Below are 15540 nucleotides of genomic sequence, written 5' to 3' on the forward strand. Positions count from 1 at the left end.
CCCACAGGTGTCGAGACTGGACGGGGGACTGGGGGAGGGTGTTCCGGTCTCTTTGGTTGTGGGGTATACGATTGTGCAACAGAGACTGAGTGAAGCCAAGCAGGGGCGTCGAGAGAGGACCGGGTGGCTAGATGGAGGTGCTCTGGTACTTCCTCTCCATACCGCCTTGATTGTTTAAAATATGTGACTTGTAGGTAACACATACTTGGCAGCAAGTATGCAGTTGCGGATGAACAACAGCACCCCAAAGAATATCAGCCTTGATAAAACAGTTGACTGCGTTCATCAAACGACCGTCCTGGATATACCATTGTTGGTTAAAACATGGTTGATTATAACATGGTATAACCAACATAAGAGTTGCACTGCACGTTTGTGCAGCATTGTGCATTACCTGGCAAGCACAGTGATATCGTCCCTGGGTGGGCTTGAACCACCAACCTTTCGGTTAACAGCCGAACGCGCTAACCGATTGCGCCACAGAGAATGACAACGCGCACCCCACAGGTGTCGAGACTGGACGGGGGACTGGGGGAGGGTGTTCCGGTCTTTTTTGGTTGTTAACAGCCAAAAGCTCTAACCGATTGCGCCACAGAGACTGACAACCCGCAACCCACAGGTGTCGAGACTGGACGGGGGACTGGGGGAGGGTGTTCCGGTCTCTTTGGTTGTGGGGTATACGATTGTGCAACAGAGACTGAGTGAAGCCAAGCAGGGGCGTCGAGAGAGGACCGGGTGGCTAGATGGAGGTGCTCTGGTACTTCCTCTCCATACCGCCTTGATTGTTTAAAATATGTGACTTGTAGGTCACACATACTTGGCAGCAAGTATGCAGTTGCGGATGAACAACAGCACCCCAAAGATGGATATCAGCCTTGATAAAACAGTTGACTGCGTTCATCAAACGACCGTCCTGGTTATAACATGGTTGATTATAACATGGTATAACCAACATAACTGTCATAAGAGTTGCACTGCACGTTTGTGCAGCATTGTGCATTACCTGGCAAGCACAGTGATATCGTCCCTGGGTGGGCTTGAACCACCAACCTTTCGGTTAACAGCCGAACGCGCTAACCGATTGCGCCACAGAGACTGACAACGCGCAACCCACAGGTGTCGAGACTGGACGGGGGACTGGGGGAGGGTGTTCCGGTCTTTTTTGGTTGTTAACAGCCAAAAGCTCTTACCGATTGCGCCACAGAGACTGACAACCCGCAACCCACAGGTGTCGAGACTGGACGGGGGACTGGGGGAGGGTGTTCCGGTCTCTTTGGTTGTGGCGTATACGATTGTGCAACAGAGACTGAGTGAAGCCAAGCTGGGGCGTCGAGAGAGGACCAGTTGGTAAAATGGAGGTGCTCTGGTACTTCCTCTCCATACCGCCTTGATTGTTTAAAATATGTGACTTGTAGGTCACACATACTTGGCAGCAAGTATGCAGTTGCGGATGAACAACAGCACCCCAAAGAATATCAACCTTGATAAAACAGTTGACTGAGTTCATCAAACGACCGTCCTGGTTATAACATGGTTATACCATGGTTGGTTAAAACATGGTTGATTATAACATGGTATAACCAACATAACTGTCATAAGAGTTGCACTGCACGTTTGTGCAGCATTGTGCATTACCTGGCAAACACAGTGATATCGTCCCTGGGTGGGCTTGAACCACCAACCTTTCGGTTAACAGCCAAAAGCTCTAACCGATTGCGCCACAGAGACTGACAACCCGCAACCCACAGGTGTCGAGACTGGACGGGGGACTGGGGGAGGGTGTTCCGGTCTCTTTGGTTGTGGGGTATACGATTGTGCAACAGAGACTGAGTGAAGCCAAGCAGGGGCGTCGAGAGAGGACCGGGTGGCTAGATGGAGGTGCTCTGGTACTTCCTCTCCATACCGCCTTGATTGTTTAAAATATGTGACTTGTAGGTCACACATACTTGGCAGCAAGTATGCAGTTGCGGACGAACAACAGCACCCCAAAGATGGATATCACCCTTGATAAAACAGTTGACTGCGTTCATCAAACGACCGTCCTGGTTATAACATGGTTATACCATGGTTGGTTAAAACATGGTTGATTATAACATGGTATAACCAACATAACTGTCATAAGAGTTGCACTGCACGTTTGTGCAGCATTGTGCATTACCTGGCAAGCACAGTGATGTTGTCCCTGGGTGGGCTTGAACCACCAACCTTTCGGTTAACAGCCGAACGCGCTAACCAATTGCGCCACAGAGACTGACAAAGTGCAACCCACAGGTGTCGAGACTGGACGGGGGACTGGGGGAGGGTGTTCCGGTCTTTTTTGGTTGTTAACAGCCAAAAGCTCTAACCGATTGCGCCACAGAGACTGACAACGCGCAACCCACAGGTGTCGAGACTGGACGTGGGAGTGGAGGAGGGTGTTCGGGTCTTTTTGGTTGTGGGGTAAACGATTTTGCAACAGAGACTGAGTGAAGCCAAGCAGGGGCGTCGAGAGAGGACCGGGTGGCTGGATGGAGGTGCTCTGGTACTTCCTCTCCATACCGCCTTGATTGTTTAAAATATGTGACTTGTAGGTCACACATACTTGGCAGCAGGTATGCAGTTGCGGACGAACAACAGCACCCCAAAGATGGATATCACCCTTGATAAAACAGTTGACTGCGTTCATCAAACGACCGTCCTGGTTATAACATGGTTGATTATAACATGGTATAACCAACATAACTGTCATAAGAGTTGCACTGCACGTTTGTGCAGCATTGTGCATTACCTGGCAAGCACAGTGATATCGTCCCTGGGTGGGCTTGAACCACCAACCTTTCGGTTAACAGCCGAACGCGCTAACCGATTGCGCCACAGAGACTGACAACGCGCAACCCACAGGTGTCGAGACTGGACGGGGGACTGGGCGAGGGTGTTCCGGTCTTTTTTGGTTGTTAACAGCCAAAAGCTCTAACCGATTGCGCCACAGAGACTGACAACCCGCAACCCACAGGTGTCGAGACTGGACGGGGGACTGGGGGAGGGTGTTCCGGTCTCTTTGGTTGTGGGGTATACGATTGTGCAACAGAGACTGAGTGAAGCCAAGCAGGGGCGTCGAGAGAGGACCGGGTGGCTAGATGGAGGTGCTCTGGTACTTCCTCTTCATACCGCCTTGATTGTTTAAAATATGTGACTTGTAGGTCACACATACTTGGCAGCAAGTATGCAGTTGCGGATGAACAACAGCACCCCAAAGAATATCAGCCTTGATAAAACAGTTGACTGCGTTCATCAAACGACCGTCCTGGTTATAACATGGTTATACCATGGTTGGTTAAAACATGGTTGATTATAACATGGTATAACCAGCATAACTGTCATAAGAGTTGCACTGCACGGTTGTGCAGCATTGTGTATTACCTGGCAAACACAGTGATATCGTCCCTGGGTGGGCTTGAACCACCAACCTTTCGGTTAACAGCCGAAAGCGCTAACCAATTGCGCCACAGAGACTGACAACGCACAACCCACAGGTGTCGAGACTGGACGGGGGACTGGGGGAGGGTGTTCCGGTCTTTTTTGGTTGTTAACAGCCAAAAGCTCTAACCGATTGCGCCACAGAGACTGACAACCCGCAACCCACAGGTGTCGAGACTGGACGGGGGACTGGGGGAGGGTGTTCCGGTCTCTTTGGTTGTGGGGTATACGATTGTGCAACAGAGACTGAGTGAAGCCAAGCAGGGGCGTCGAGAGAGGACCGGGTGGCTAGATGGAGGTGCTCTGGTACTTCCTCTCCATACCGCCTTGATTGTTTAAAATATGTGACTTGTAGGTCACACATACTTGGCAGCAAGTATGCAGTTGCGGACGAACAACAGCACCCCAAAGATGGATATCACCCTTGATAAAACAGTTGACTGCGTTCATCAAACGACCGTCCTGGTTATAACATGGTTATACCATGGTTGGTTAAAACATGGTTGATTATAACATGGTATAACCAACATAACTGTCATAAGAGTTGCACTGCACGTTTGTGCAGCATTGTGCATTACCTGGCAAGCACAGTGATATCGTCCCTGGGTGGGCTTGAACCACCAACCTTTCGGTTAACAGCCGAACGCGCTAACCGATTGCGCCACAGAGACTGACAACGCACAACTCACAGGTGTCGAGACTGGACGGGGGACTGGGGGAGGGTGTTCCGGTCTTTTTTGGTTGTTAACAGCCAAAAGCTCTAACCGATTGCGCCACAGAGACTGACAACCCGCAACCCACAGGTGTCGAGACTGGACGGGGGACTGGGGGAGGGTGTTCCGGTCTCTTTGGTTGTGGGGTATACGATTGTGCAACAGAGACTGAGTGAAGCCAAGCAGGGGCGTCGAGAGAGGACCGGGTGGCTAGATGGAGGTGCTCTGGTACTTCCTCTCCATACCGCCTTGATTGTTTAAAATATGTGACTTGTAGGTCACACATACTTGGCAGCAAGTATGCAGTTGCGGATGAACAACAGCACCCCAAAGAATATCAGCCTTGATAAAACAGTTGACTGCGTTCATCAAACGACCGTCCTGGATATACCATGGTTGGTTAAAACATGGTTGATTATAACATGGTATAACCAACATAAGAGTTGCACTGCACGTTTGTGCAGCATTGTGCATTACCTGGCAAGCACAGTGATATCGTCCCTGGGTGGGCTTGAACCACCAACCTTTCGGTTAACAGCCGAACGCGCTAACCGATTGCGCCACAGAGACTGACAACGCGCAACCCACAGGTGTCGAGACTGGACGGGGGACTGGGGGAGGGTGTTCCGGTCTTTTTTGGTTGTTAACAGCCAAAAGCTCTAACCGATTGCGCCACAGAGACTGACAACCCGCAACCCACAGGTGTCGAGACTGGACGGGGGACTGGGGGAGGGTGTTCCGGTCTCTTTGGTTGTGGCGTATACGATTGTGCAACAGAGACTGAGTGAAGCCAAGCTGGGGCGTCGAGAGAGGACCAGTTGGTAAAATGGAGGTGCTCTGGTACTTCCTCTCCATACCGCCTTGATTGTTTAAAATATGTGACTTGTAGGTCACACATACTTGGCAGCAAGTATGCAGTTGCGGATGAACAACAGCACCCCAAAGAATATCAACCTTGATAAAACAGTTGACTGAGTTCATCAAACGACCGTCCTGGTTATAACATGGTTATACCATGGTTGGTTAAAACATGGTTGATTATAACATGGTATAACCAACATAACTGTCATAAGAGTTGCACTGCACGTTTGTGCAGCATTGTGCATTACCTGGCAAACACAGTGATATCGTCCCTGGGTGGGCTTGAACCACCAACCTTTCGGTTAACAGCCGAACACGCTAACCGATTGCGCCACAGAGACTGACAACGCGCAACCCACAGGTGTCGAGACTGGACGGGGGACTGGGGGAGGGTGTTCCGGTCTTTTTTGGTTGTTAACAGCCAAAAGCTCTAACCGATTGCGCCACAGAGACTGACAACCCGCAACCCACAGGTGTCGAGACTGGACGGGGGACTGGGGGAGGGTGTTCCGGTCTCTTTGGTTGTGGGGTATACGATTGTGCAACAGAGACTGAGTGAAGCCAAGCAGGGGCGTCGAGAGAGGACCGGGTGGCTAGATGGAGGTGCTCTGGTACTTCCTCTCCATACCGCCTTGATTGTTTAAAATATGTGACTTGTAGGTCACACATACTTGGCAGCAAGTATGCAGTTGCGGACGAACAACAGCACCCCAAAGATGGATATCACCCTTGATAAAACAGTTGACTGCGTTCATCAAACGACCGTCCTGGTTATAACATGGTTATACCATGGTTGGTTAAAACATGGTTGATTATAACATGGTATAACCAACATAACTGTCATAAGAGTTGCACTGCACGTTTGTGCTGCATTGTGCATTACCTGGCAAGCACAGTGATATCGTCCCTGGGTGGGCTTGAACCACCAACCTGTTGGTTAACAGCCGAACGCGCTAACCAATTGCGCCACAGAGACTGACAAAGTGCAACCCACAGGTGTCGAGACTGGACGGGGGACTGGGGGAGGGTGTTCCGGTCTTTTTTGGTTGTTAACAGCCAAAAGCTCTAACCGATTGCGCCACAGAGACTGACAACGCGCAACCCACAGGTGTCGAGACTGGACGTGGGAGTGGAGGAGGGTGTTCGGGTCTTTTTGGTTGTGGGGTAAACGATTTTGCAACAGAGACTGAGTGAAGCCAAGCAGGGGCGTCGAGAGAGGACCGGGTGGCTGGATGGAGGTGCTCTGGTACTTCCTCTCCATACCGCCTTGATTGTTTAAAATATGTGACTTGTAGGTCACACATACTTGGCAGCAGGTATGCAGTTGCGGACGAACAACAGCACCCCAAAGATGGATATCACCCTTGATAAAACAGTTGACTGCGTTCATCAAACGACCGTCCTGGTTATAACATGGTTGATTATAACATGGTATAACCAACATAACTGTCATAAGAGTTGCACTGCACGTTTGTGCAGCATTGTGCATTACCTGGCAAGCACAGTGATATCGTCCCTGGGTGGGCTTGAACCACCAACCTTTCGGTTAACAGCCGAACGCGCTAACCGATTGCGCCACAGAGACTGACAACGCACAACCCACAGGTGTCGAGACTGGACGGGGGACTGGGCGAGGGTGTTCCTGTCTTTTTTGGTTGTTAACAGCCAAAAGCTCTAACCGATTGCGACACAGAGACTGACAACCCGCAACCCACAGGTGTCGAGACTGGACGGGGGACTGGGGGAGGGTGTTCCGGTCTCTTTGGTTGTGGGGTATACGATTGTGCAACAGAGACTGAGTGAAGCCAAGCAGGGGCGTCGAGAGAGGACCGGGTGGCTAGATGGAGGTGCTCTGGTACTTCCTCTCCATACCGCCTTGATTGTTTAAAATATGTGACTTGTAGGTCACACATACTTGGCAGCAAGTATGCAGTTGCGGATGAACAACAGCACCCCAAAGAATATCAGCCTTGATAAAACAGTTGACTGCGTTCATCAAACGACCGTCCTGGTTATAACATGGTTATACCATGGTTGGTTAAAACATGGTTGATTATAACATGGTATAACCAGCATAACTGTCATAAGAGTTGCACTGCACGTTTGTGCAGCATTGTGCATTACCTGGCAAACACAGTGATATCGTCCCTGGGTGGGCTTGAACCACCAACCTTTCGGTTAACAGCCGAAAGCACTAACCAATTGCGCCACAGAGACTGACAACGCACAACCCACAGGTGTCGAGACTGGACGGGGGACTGGGGGAGGGTGTTCCGGTCTTTTTTGGTTGTTAACAGCCAAAAGCTCTAACCGATTGCGCCACAGAGACTGACAACCCGCAACCCACAGGTGTCGAGACTGGACGGGGGACTGGGGGAGGGTGTTCCGGTCTCTTTGGTTGTGGGGTATACGATTGTGCAACAGAGACTGAGTGAAGCCAAGCAGGGGCGTCGAGAGAGGACCGGGTGGCTAGATGGAGGTGCTCTGGTACTTCCTCTCCATACCGCCTTGATTGTTTAAAATATGTGACTTGTAGGTCACACATACTTGGCAGCAAGTATGCAGTTGCGGAAGAACAACAGCACCCCAAAGATGGATATCACCCTTGATAAAACAGTTGACTGCGTTCATCAAACGACCGTCCTGGTTATAACATGGTTATACCATGGTTGGTTAAAACATGGTTGATTATAACATGGTATAACCAACATAACTGTCATAAGAGTTGCACTGCACGTTTGTGCAGCATTGTGCATTACCTGGCAAGCACAGTGATATCGTCCCTGGGTGGGCTTGAACCACCAACCTTTCGGTTAACAGCCGAACGCGCTAACCGATTGCGCCACAAAGACTGACAGCGCACAACTCACAGGTGTCGAGACTGGACGGGGGACTGGGGGAGGGTGTTCCGGTCTTTTTTGGTTGTTAACAGCCAAAAGCTCTAACCGATTGCGACACAGAGACTGACAACCCGCAACCCACAGGTGTCGAGACTGGACGGGGGACTGGGGGAGGGTGTTCCGGTCTCTTTGGTTGTGGGGTATACGATTGTGCAACAGAGACTGAGTGAAGCCAAGCAGGGGCGTCGAGAGAGGACCGGGTGGCTAGATGGAGGTGCTCTGGTACTTCCTCTCCATACCGCCTTGATTGTTTAAAATATGTGACTTGTAGGTCACACATACTTGGCAGCAAGTATGCAGTTGCGGATGAACAACAGCACCCCAAAGAATATCAGCCTTGATAAAACAGTTGACTGCGTTCATCAAACGACCGTCCTGGATATACCATGGTTGGTTAAAACACGGTTGATTATAACATGGTATAACCAACATAAGAGTTGCACTGCACGTTTGTGCAGCATTCTGAATTACATGGCAATAACAGTGATATCGTCCCTGGGTGGGCTTGAACCAACAACCTTTCGGTTAACAGCCGAATGCGCTAACCCATTGCGCCACAGAGACTGACAACGCGCAACCCACAGGTGTCAAGACTGGACGGGGGAGTGGGGGAGGGTGTTCCGGTCTTTGTTGGTTGTTAACATCCGAAAGCTCTAACCGATTGCGCCACAGAGACTGACAACCCGCAACCCACAGGTGTCGAGGCTGGACGGGGGACTGGGGGAGGGTGTTCCGGTCTTTTTGGTTGTGGGGTATACGATTGTGCAACAGAGACTGAGTGAAGCCAAGCAGGGGCGTCGAGAGAGGACCGGGTGGCTAGATGGAGGTGCTCTGGTACTTCCTCTCCATACCGCCTTGATTGTTTAAAATATGTGACTTGTAGGTCACACATACTTGGCAGCAAGTATGCAGTTGCGGATGAACAACAGCACCCCAAAGAATATCAACCTTGATAAAACAGTTGACTGAGTTCATCAAACGACCGTCCTGGTTATAACATGGTTATACCATGGTTGGTTAAAACATGGTTGATTATAACATGGTATAACCAACATAACTGTCATAAGAGTTGCACTGCACGTTTGTGCAGCATTGTGCATTACCTGGCAAACACAGTGATATCGTCCCTGGGTGGGCTTGAACCACCAACCTTTCGGTTAACAGCCAAAAGCTCTAACCGATTGCGCCACAGAGACTGACAACCCGCAACCCACAGGTGTCGAGACTGGACGGGGGACTGGGGGAGGGTGTTCCGGTCTCTTTGGTTGTGGGGTATACGATTGTGCAACAGAGACTGAGTGAAGCCAAGCAGGGGCGTCGAGAGAGGACCGGGTGGCTAGATGGAGGTGCTCTGGTACTTCCTCTCCATACCGCCTTGATTGTTTAAAATATGTGACTTGTAGGTCACACATACTTGGCAGCAAGTATGCAGTTGCGGACGAACAACAGCACCCCAAAGATGGATATCACCCTTGATAAAACAGTTGACTGCGTTCATCAAACGACCGTCCTGGTTATAACATGGTTATACCATGGTTGGTTAAAACATGGTTGATTATAACATGGTATAACCAACATAACTGTCATAAGAGTTGCACTGCACGTTTGTGCAGCATTGTGCATTACCTGGCAAGCACAGTGATGTTGTCCCTGGGTGGGCTTGAACCACCAACCTTTCGGTTAACAGCCGAACGCGCTAACCAATTGCGCCACAGAGACTGACAAAGTGCAACCCACAGGTGTCGAGACTGGACGGGGGACTGGGGGAGGGTGTTCCGGTCTTTTTTGGTTGTTAACAGCCAAAAGCTCTAACCGATTGCGCCACAGAGACTGACAACGCGCAACCCACAGGTGTCGAGACTGGACGTGGGAGTGGAGGAGGGTGTTCGGGTCTTTTTGGTTGTGGGGTAAACGATTTTGCAACAGAGACTGAGTGAAGCCAAGCAGGGGCGTCGAGAGAGGACCGGGTGGCTGGATGGAGGTGCTCTGGTACTTCCTCTCCATACCGCCTTGATTGTTTAAAATATGTGACTTGTAGGTCACACATACTTGGCAGCAGGTATGCAGTTGCGGACGAACAACAGCACCCCAAAGATGGATATCACCCTTGATAAAACAGTTGACTGCGTTCATCAAACGACCGTCCTGGTTATAACATGGTTGATTATAACATGGTATAACCAACATAACTGTCATAAGAGTTGCACTGCACGTTTGTGCAGCATTGTGCATTACCTGGCAAGCACAGTGATATCGTCCCTGGGTGGGCTTGAACCACCAACCTTTCGGTTAACAGCCGAACGCGCTAACCGATTGCGCCACAGAGACTGACAACGCGCAACCCACAGGTGTCGAGACTGGACGGGGGACTGGGCGAGGGTGTTCCGGTCTTTTTTGGTTGTTAACAGCCAAAAGCTCTAACCGATTGCGCCACAGAGACTGACAACCCGCAACCCACAGGTGTCGAGACTGGACGGGGGACTGGGGGAGGGTGTTCCGGTCTCTTTGGTTGTGGGGTATACGATTGTGCAACAGAGACTGAGTGAAGCCAAGCAGGGGCGTCGAGAGAGGACCGGGTGGCTAGATGGAGGTGCTCTGGTACTTCCTCTTCATACCGCCTTGATTGTTTAAAATATGTGACTTGTAGGTCACACATACTTGGCAGCAAGTATGCAGTTGCGGATGAACAACAGCACCCCAAAGAATATCAGCCTTGATAAAACAGTTGACTGCGTTCATCAAACGACCGTCCTGGTTATAACATGGTTATACCATGGTTGGTTAAAACATGGTTGATTATAACATGGTATAACGAGCATAACTGTCATAAGAGTTGCACTGCACGGTTGTGCAGCATTGTGTATTACCTGGCAAACACAGTGATATCGTCCCTGGGTGGGCTTGAACCACCAACCTTTCGGTTAACAGCCGAAAGCGCTAACCAATTGCGCCACAGAGACTGACAACGCACAACCCACAGGTGTCGAGACTGGACGGGGGACTGGGGGAGGGTGTTCCGGTCTTTTTTGGTTGTTAACAGCCAAAAGCTCTAACCGATTGCGCCACAGAGACTGACAACCCGCAACCCACAGGTGTCGAGACTGGACGGGGGACTGGGGGAGGGTGTTCCGGTCTCTTTGGTTGTGGGGTATACGATTGTGCAACAGAGACTGAGTGAAGCCAAGCAGGGGCGTCGAGAGAGGACCGGGTGGCTAGATGGAGGTGCTCTGGTACTTCCTCTCCATACCGCCTTGATTGTTTAAAATATGTGACTTGTAGGTCACACATACTTGGCAGCAAGTATGCAGTTGCGGACGAACAACAGCACCCCAAAGATGGATATCACCCTTGATAAAACAGTTGACTGCGTTCATCAAACGACCGTCCTGGTTATAACATGGTTATACCATGGTTGGTTAAAACATGGTTGATTATAACATGGTATAACCAACATAACTGTCATAAGAGTTGCACTGCACGTTTGTGCAGCATTGTGCATTACCTGGCAAGCACAGTGATATCGTCCCTGGGTGGGCTTGAACCACCAACCTTTCGGTTAACAGCCGAACGCGCTAACCGATTGCGCCACAGAGACTGACAACGCACAACTCACAGGTGTCGAGACTGGACGGGGGACTGGGGGAGGGTGTTCCGGTCTTTTTTGGTTGTTAACAGCCAAAAGCTCTAACCGATTGCGCCACAGAGACTGACAACCCGCAACCCACAGGTGTCGAGACTGGACGGGGGACTGGGGGAGGGTGTTCCGGTCTCTTTGGTTGTGGGGTATACGATTGTGCAACAGAGACTGAGTGAAGCCAAGCAGGGGCGTCGAGAGAGGACCGGGTGGCTAGATGGAGGTGCTCTGGTACTTCCTCTCCATACCGCCTTGATTGTTTAAAATATGTGACTTGTAGGTCACACATACTTGGCAGCAAGTATGCAGTTGCGGATGAACAACAGCACCCCAAAGAATATCAGCCTTGATAAAACAGTTGACTGCGTTCATCAAACGACCGTCCTGGATATACCATGGTTGGTTAAAACATGGTTGATTATAACATGGTATAACCAACATAAGAGTTGCACTGCACGTTTGTGCAGCATTGTGCATTACCTGGCAAGCACAGTGATATCGTCCCTGGGTGGGCTTGAACCACCAACCTTTCGGTTAACAGCCGAACGCGCTAACCGATTGCGCCACAGAGACTGACAACGCGCAACCCACAGGTGTCGAGACTGGACGGGGGACTGGGGGAGGGTGTTCCGGTCTTTTTTGGTTGTTAACAGCCAAAAGCTCTAACCGATTGCGCCACAGAGACTGACAACCCGCAACCCACAGGTGTCGAGACTGGACGGGGGACTGGGGGAGGGTGTTCCGGTCTCTTTGGTTGTGGCGTATACGATTGTGCAACAGAGACTGAGTGAAGCCAAGCTGGGGCGTCGAGAGAGGACCAGTTGGTAAAATGGAGGTGCTCTGGTACTTCCTCTCCATACCGCCTTGATTGTTTAAAATATGTGACTTGTAGGTCACACATACTTGGCAGCAAGTATGCAGTTGCGGATGAACAACAGCACCCCAAAGAATATCAACCTTGATAAAACAGTTGACTGAGTTCATCAAACGACCGTCCTGGTTATAACATGGTTATACCATGGTTGGTTAAAACATGGTTGATTATAACATGGTATAACCAACATAACTGTCATAAGAGTTGCACTGCACGTTTGTGCAGCATTGTGCATTACCTGGCAAACACAGTGATATCGTCCCTGGGTGGGCTTGAACCACCAACCGTTCGGTTAACAGCCGAACGCGCTAACCGATTGCGCCACAGAGACTGACAACGCGCAACCCACAGGTGTCGAGACTGGACGGGGGACTGGGGGAGGGTGTTCCGGTCTTTTTTGGTTGTTAACAGCCAAAAGCTCTAACCGATTGCGCCACAGAGACTGACAACCCGCAACCCACAGGTGTCGAGACTGGACGGGGGACTGGGGGAGGGTGTTCCGGTCTCTTTGGTTGTGGGGTATACGATTGTGCAACAGAGACTGAGTGAAGCCAAGCAGGGGCGTCGAGAGAGGACCGGGTGGCTAGATGGAGGTGCTCTGGTACTTCCTCTCCATACCGCCTTGATTGTTTAAAATATGTGACTTGTAGGTCACACATACTTGGCAGCAAGTATGCAGTTGCGGACGAACAACAGCACCCCAAAGATGGATATCACCCTTGATAAAACAGTTGACTGCGTTCATCAAACGACCGTCCTGGTTATAACATGGTTATACCATGGTTGGTTAAAACATGGTTGATTATAACATGGTATAACCAACATAACTGTCATAAGAGTTGCACTGCACGTTTGTGCAGCATTGTGCATTACCTGGCAAGCACAGTGATATCGTCCCTGGGTGGGCTTGAACCACCAACCTGTTGGTTAACAGCCGAACGCGCTAACCAATTGCGCCACAGAGACTGACAAAGTGCAACCCACAGGTGTCGAGACTGGACGGGGGACTGGGGGAGGGTGTTCCGGTCTTTTTTGGTTGTTAACAGCCAAAAGCTCTAACCGATTGCGCCACAGAGACTGACAACGCGCAACCCACAGGTGTCGAGACTGGACGTGGGAGTGGAGGAGGGTGTTCGGGTCTTTTTGGTTGTGGGGTAAACGATTTTGCAACAGAGACTGAGTGAAGCCAAGCAGGGGCGTCGAGAGAGGACCGGGTGGCTGGATGGAGGTGCTCTGGTACTTCCTCTCCATACCGCCTTGATTGTTTAAAATATGTGACTTGTAGGTCACACATACTTGGCAGCAGGTATGCAGTTGCGGACGAACAACAGCACCCCAAAGATGGATATCACCCTTGATAAAACAGTTGACTGCGTTCATCAAACGACCGTCCTGGTTATAACATGGTTATACCATGGTTGGTTAAAACATGGTTGATTATAACATGGTATAACCAGCATAACTGTCATAAGAGTTGCACTGCACGTTTGTGCAGCATTGTGCATTACCTGGCAAACACAGTGATATCGTCCCTGGGTGGGCTTGAACCACCAACCTTTCGGTTAACAGCCGAAAGCACTAACCAATTGCGCCACAGAGACTGACAACGCACAACCCACAGGTGTCGAGACTGGACGGGGGACTGGGGGAGGGTGTTCCGGTCTTTTTTGGTTGTTAACAGCCAAAAGCTCTAACCGATTGCGCCACAGAGACTGACAACCCGCAACCCACAGGTGTCGAGACTGGACGGGGGACTGGGGGAGGGTGTTCCGGTCTCTTTGGTTGTGGGGTATACGATTGTGCAACAGAGACTGAGTGAAGCCAAGCAGGGGCGTCGAGAGAGGACCGGGTGGCTAGATGGAGGTGCTCTGGTACTTCCTCTCCATACCGCCTTGATTGTTTAAAATATGTGACTTGTAGGTCACACATACTTGGCAGCAAGTATGCAGTTGCGGAAGAACAACAGCACCCCAAAGATGGATATCACCCTTGATAAAACAGTTGACTGCGTTCATCAAACGACCGTCCTGGTTATAACATGGTTATACCATGGTTGGTTAAAACATGGTTGATTATAACATGGTATAACCAACATAACTGTCATAAGAGTTGCACTGCACGTTTGTGCAGCATTGTGCATTACCTGGCAAGCACAGTGATATCGTCCCTGGGTGGGCTTGAACCACCAACCTTTCGGTTAACAGCCGAACGCGCTAACCGATTGCGCCACAAAGACTGACAGCGCACAACTCACAGGTGTCGAGACTGGACGGGGGACTGGGGGAGGGTGTTCCGGTCTTTTTTGGTTGTTAACAGCCAAAAGCTCTAACCGATTGCGCCACAGAGACTGACAACCCGCAACCCACAGGTGTCGAGACTGGACGGGGGACTGGGGGAGGGTGTTCCGGTCTCTTTGGTTGTGGGGTATACGATTGTGCAACAGAGACTGAGTGAAGCCAAGCAGGGGCGTCGAGAGAGGACCGGGTGGCTAGATGGAGGTGCTCTGGTACTTCCTCTCCATACCGCCTTGATTGTTTAAAATATGTGACTTGTAGGTCACACATACTTGGCAGCAAGTATGCAGTTGCGGATGAACAACAGCACCCCAAAGAATATCAGCCTTGATAAAACAGTTGACTGCGTTCATCAAACGACCGTCCTGGATATACCATGGTTGGTTAAAACACGGTTGATTATAACATGGTATAACCAACATAAGAGTTGCACTGCACGTTTGTGCAGCATTCTGAATTACATGGCAATAACAGTGATATCGTCCCTGGGTGGGCTTGAACCAACAACCTTTCGGTTAACAGCCGAATGCGCTAACCCATTGCGCCACAGAGACTGACAACGCGCAACCCACAGGTGTCAAGACTGGACGGGGGAGTGGGGGAGGGTGTTCCGGTCTTTGTTGGTTGTTAACATCCGAAAGCTCTAACCGATTGCGCCACAGAGACTGACAACCCGCAACCCACAGGTGTCGAGGCTGGACGGGGGACTGGGGGAGGGTGTTCCGGTCTTTTTGGTTGTGGGGTATACGATTGTGCAACAGAGACTGAGTGAAGCCAAGCAGGGGCGTCGAGAGAGGACCGGGTGGCT

General features: G+C 50.6%; 16 non-coding genes across 16 annotated transcripts; all 16 read right to left on the reverse strand.

Moving 5' to 3' along the window:
• Window positions 1-1022: 1022 nt before the first annotated feature.
• trnan-guu (transfer RNA asparagine (anticodon GUU)) lies at window positions 1023-1096 on the reverse strand. Its single transcript has one exon. It is a non-coding gene; the product is annotated as a tRNA-Asn (tRNA).
• Window positions 1097-2177: 1081 nt separating this feature from the next.
• On the reverse strand, window positions 2178-2251 carry trnan-guu (transfer RNA asparagine (anticodon GUU)). Its single transcript has one exon. It is a non-coding gene; the product is annotated as a tRNA-Asn (tRNA).
• A 535-nt stretch (window positions 2252-2786) lies between these two features.
• On the reverse strand, window positions 2787-2860 carry trnan-guu (transfer RNA asparagine (anticodon GUU)). Its single transcript has one exon. It is a non-coding gene; the product is annotated as a tRNA-Asn (tRNA).
• A 558-nt stretch (window positions 2861-3418) lies between these two features.
• trnan-guu (transfer RNA asparagine (anticodon GUU)) lies at window positions 3419-3492 on the reverse strand. Its single transcript has one exon. It is a non-coding gene; the product is annotated as a tRNA-Asn (tRNA).
• Window positions 3493-4053: 561 nt separating this feature from the next.
• Window positions 4054-4127, reverse strand: trnan-guu (transfer RNA asparagine (anticodon GUU)). Its single transcript has one exon. It is a non-coding gene; the product is annotated as a tRNA-Asn (tRNA).
• A 538-nt stretch (window positions 4128-4665) lies between these two features.
• Window positions 4666-4739, reverse strand: trnan-guu (transfer RNA asparagine (anticodon GUU)). Its single transcript has one exon. It is a non-coding gene; the product is annotated as a tRNA-Asn (tRNA).
• A 558-nt stretch (window positions 4740-5297) lies between these two features.
• On the reverse strand, window positions 5298-5371 carry trnan-guu (transfer RNA asparagine (anticodon GUU)). The gene has a single exon. It is a non-coding gene; the product is annotated as a tRNA-Asn (tRNA).
• Window positions 5372-6541: 1170 nt separating this feature from the next.
• trnan-guu (transfer RNA asparagine (anticodon GUU)) lies at window positions 6542-6615 on the reverse strand. The gene has a single exon. It is a non-coding gene; the product is annotated as a tRNA-Asn (tRNA).
• Window positions 6616-7808: 1193 nt separating this feature from the next.
• Window positions 7809-7882, reverse strand: trnan-guu (transfer RNA asparagine (anticodon GUU)). The gene has a single exon. It is a non-coding gene; the product is annotated as a tRNA-Asn (tRNA).
• A 1693-nt stretch (window positions 7883-9575) lies between these two features.
• On the reverse strand, window positions 9576-9649 carry trnan-guu (transfer RNA asparagine (anticodon GUU)). The gene has a single exon. It is a non-coding gene; the product is annotated as a tRNA-Asn (tRNA).
• Window positions 9650-10184: 535 nt separating this feature from the next.
• On the reverse strand, window positions 10185-10258 carry trnan-guu (transfer RNA asparagine (anticodon GUU)). Its single transcript has one exon. It is a non-coding gene; the product is annotated as a tRNA-Asn (tRNA).
• A 558-nt stretch (window positions 10259-10816) lies between these two features.
• Window positions 10817-10890, reverse strand: trnan-guu (transfer RNA asparagine (anticodon GUU)). The gene has a single exon. It is a non-coding gene; the product is annotated as a tRNA-Asn (tRNA).
• Window positions 10891-11451: 561 nt separating this feature from the next.
• On the reverse strand, window positions 11452-11525 carry trnan-guu (transfer RNA asparagine (anticodon GUU)). The gene has a single exon. It is a non-coding gene; the product is annotated as a tRNA-Asn (tRNA).
• Window positions 11526-12063: 538 nt separating this feature from the next.
• On the reverse strand, window positions 12064-12137 carry trnan-guu (transfer RNA asparagine (anticodon GUU)). The gene has a single exon. It is a non-coding gene; the product is annotated as a tRNA-Asn (tRNA).
• Window positions 12138-12695: 558 nt separating this feature from the next.
• trnan-guu (transfer RNA asparagine (anticodon GUU)) lies at window positions 12696-12769 on the reverse strand. Its single transcript has one exon. It is a non-coding gene; the product is annotated as a tRNA-Asn (tRNA).
• A 1831-nt stretch (window positions 12770-14600) lies between these two features.
• trnan-guu (transfer RNA asparagine (anticodon GUU)) lies at window positions 14601-14674 on the reverse strand. Its single transcript has one exon. It is a non-coding gene; the product is annotated as a tRNA-Asn (tRNA).
• Between the last annotated feature and the right edge of the window lie 866 nt (window positions 14675-15540).

The sequence above is a fragment of the Aulonocara sp. 'chitande type north' Nkhata Bay genome, linkage group LG3, assembly GCF_057382095.1.
Source record: "Aulonocara sp. 'chitande type north' Nkhata Bay isolate Kocher_YH1m ecotype deep benthic linkage group LG3, A_spYH_male_GT1.1, whole genome shotgun sequence".
NCBI classification, from domain to species: domain Eukaryota; kingdom Metazoa; phylum Chordata; class Actinopteri; order Cichliformes; family Cichlidae; genus Aulonocara; species Aulonocara sp. 'chitande type north' Nkhata Bay.